Raw genomic sequence first — 3,565 nt, forward strand, 5'->3', positions numbered from 1 at the left:
ATGGAGGAGGGGATGGAGGGGGCGCTGAGAAAAGGATCCCAAGGAGAGAGAGGAGGTGGTGTAGAATGAAATATTTCATTCTCCTTCAGCCATGGACCCATAGCACATTCAGCTCCCATGAGTAAACAGCTAAGTCCTCGGGGAGGACACTACAGAAGGTGAATGGGAAATGTCACTCACTGTCTGACAGGAATTGCCTGAAAGTGATGAAGCTATGTCTCAGGAGACAGGCCTTGCTACCACCTTGAGATCTTGCGGGAGGGAACATCTCTATTGCAGTGGGAAAGGTACACACTCAGAGCATGAATTTGTGTGCCCTATTGGAGTTCACAGACCCAAGTGCTGGTCTCTGGTGGCCATACCTCTGGGCGTGCATATTGCATGGTAAGGTGTATTAAGGATGTGTTTGGGTGTGTGGACAGGACAGAGCACTTAAATATTTATGTACACAGGCCAAGGAGATGTAGGGTAGTTGACTCTTTACATGGGTCTCTTCCTTTTACTCTTGGTTCAAGGAATTATTTCTTTCATTCAGCCTATCCCCAATGCCCACACTTTCCAACTCCCCAGAAGCATGTGTTCTTTTTTGAGATCTGGGGATGGCGAAGGCGCACAGAACCGATAACTCCAGGCCTGGTATCCAGTCCCTGCTCTGTCAGGAGTTGTAACATCTTGCTACTGAATGCATCATTTCTGGACCTGAGCTTTATTGTCATCATCTGTAAAATGGTCAGGCCTGTTCTTAAAACTTAGGATTTCAAATCTCTTGCCTCTGGTTCTTATCTCCCTCTAACTCCCAGTAGTCCTTGCCTTGTTCATTTCTTTCCATTGCTAGGCCTTGGGGTGGTGGTGGGGAAGTAAAGAGGACTCAAGGCTAGCCTCTGAGGAGCACCCAGCACCTCTCAAGGTGGTCCTCCTTCCTCCTTCACTCCAGGCAGCTTCTGAGGCAGCTCAAGGGACTTTGAGAGTACTGAGGCCCAGTAGGCACAGCATGGCTCTAGGTAGAGATCCAACCTTCATTTTCCTGTTTTCCAGAGTATGCCAGGTCCTGAGGCCCAGGTCCATGGAGTTCCTGCTCTGCTAGTATGAGCAGGCCACCTTGGGAGGCTGGTACATGAGGCACAGGGAGGGCGGCATACAGCGCTTCATAGCACTTTAGCTACATGTTAGAACACCCAGGGGAGCTTTCAAAAAATACTTTTACCCAAGCCTCTCCATAAACCAATTATCTAATTATCTGTGGTAGTGAGGCCTGGGTAGGGGTGGTTTTTCAAAGCTCGAGAAGAGATTCTGTAGAGAATAGCTGGGGGGCTCCTTTCTCTGGCAGGAAGTGCCGGGAGGCCTGAGCAGCCCTGGCCCTGTGTTAGGGGGAGCATACGGCCAATGTCAGCTCTCTATTATGAACTACCTGTGTCTCTGAAGGTGCTACTTGTGTCTGAGTGGCGCCAGGGCTGGGCTGGTCTGGACTAGGCTAGCCCTGGTCCTAGAGTCATGGAAGGGACTGCTGATCAGGAGAGATGAATGCTGGGTAGGGTGGCCTGGCATCCATCTCTCTCAGTCCTTCATCTCAGAAAATTGAATTAAAACCCATATTTTTCAGCTTCTGCCTGCTTGCCTGGCTGGCTGACTCATGGAAGGGGATGATGTGGTGAGTACCTCGGGGTAGTTGTGGAGACCCCTAACCCTCCTACTAGAGGAGGGAAGGCAGCTCAGGGGAACTCTGGGAGACCACTGCCAGGGGTGGTCCCTTGGCACACATACTTTCCAGAGCTTGGCAGCTAGCATACAAGATCAAGGTTAGGACTTGAGCTGAAGTTGACTTTTTGCTCAAGATTCTGGTGCTATCCTTAAAGATGCTCAGTTTGGGGGAACAGAATTGTGGTAGCTCCTGTTCATGGGAGCCAAGTTTGTTAGATCAGAGTCCAATGCCTGAGACAAGCAGAGTGTCACAGGACACAGAGCCCATCCTGGGCTTTTCCAGAATGATGAGGGTAGCTCACAAGGGAGAATGACAGCTGGGCACCAGAAGGTGGGGTATAGTGCCAGGTCTGGTAAGAAGGTCATCCTTACGTCCTGTTGCCCCTCTGGGCTCAGGCACTGTTTTCACAGAGAAGAACTGAGCCGAAGACCTCTCTGAATCCTGTTATTGCCATGTCTTCCCATACCTGTCCCATTCTGCTGCCACCAGATGGGTCTTGGGGGCAGGACCCAACTCTGCAAGGGCTGCTCAGTTACCCAGCACCATGGAGAGAATTCAGTCTGACCATGAACACTTCCAGGGTGAGCTGGCCTGCTGTAACTGACCAGATCTTCCTGATCTGTGCACTCCCTAGCTCCAATGCCCTTCCGTCCAGATCTGGAGGCTCCCAGCTGTGGTGCCCTCCCTTCCATGCCTCTGCTCACAGAGTATTTTCACAGGTGATACCTCATTTGATCTGCCCCATTTTGGGGTTAGAGGCAGGTTAGAGAAGTTGACCCCTAGCTTGGGAAGACAGACTAGAAAGAAGGGCACTGGCTTCTAGAGGGAAGTTGTGTTGACTGCTGACATCCACCTGGAATCTGGCTGTGCTGTCTCCTGAGGAGCCCCAGCCATTCTTGATAGAGAAGGTTTCTGTGCCCCATTTCTGGAACATTACCTGAAAGTTAACAGTGAGGTGAGGCAGCAGGCCCAGAGCTCACTGGGCTGCAAGGCCTGAGCCCTCCATTTACCCAGGTGTACCAGAGGTTGAGTAGGACCACCTCCCAACAACAGCAGTCATTTGTTATGCATCAGTGAAGGTGCTGCAAACCTACTACTGGTGCATATCCTAAGTGCTCTCCTCAGGACTCCAGAAGTAGGAACAGTCTCTAGTGGAGGGGAAGTAGGTGAGGCTCAGACTTGCCAAGCCACATACCCAAGCTCACAGAGCTGGCAGGGACAGTATGATTTATTCTAGGAGACCCGAGTCCTGTAAGCATCACCACTGTTTCTTGGTGTTCTCCAGGGGGGATCACATTGGAGAACATCCAGATAGGCACCTGCAAACTAACTCTTACAGACCTGGACTGTGGGCATATAAGTCAAGAAAGAGCGCCTGGGACTTGCCGAGGTGACAGGCTTGCCCAGGAGCCTCGGGACATGGTGAGGACGGGAGGGAAGACGCTTTCTCCTGTGGGTGTCATGGTTGGACAGGAAGGCGGTGAGCCCTGGGGAAGGCCCGACTCAGCCCGGAAGCTCTGCGACAGAACTGGCGAAGGGGGGCTGTCACCTCCACCTCCGCTCCCCGGGGTCTCTGCCGCAGCTCAGGCGCGGTGGTCCTCACGCTCCGGGTCTCTCCGCCCGGGGTCTAACCCCACCCCCGGGCGCTCATTGGCTAGCATCCCACCCGCAGCCTGCCAGGTCCGCCAGGGAGGCGGTGGTCTGTGGCCTCCCTCCCACCCGGGCCTGGCTGCGCTGCGGGGTGCGTCTCTTCTGCAGGACACAGCGAGCTGCGGGGTCGCGCGGCACCCGGCAGGCGAAGGCGGGCGGCGGGCGAAAGCGGGCTGCGGGCGCCGCACTCCAGGGCCCCGGCGGCGGCTGGCGGCT

The sequence above is a fragment of the Nannospalax galili genome, unplaced genomic scaffold, assembly GCF_000622305.1.
Source record: "Nannospalax galili isolate Female #2095 unplaced genomic scaffold, S.galili_v1.0 scaffold132, whole genome shotgun sequence".
Lineage (NCBI taxonomy): Eukaryota > Metazoa > Chordata > Mammalia > Rodentia > Spalacidae > Nannospalax > Nannospalax galili.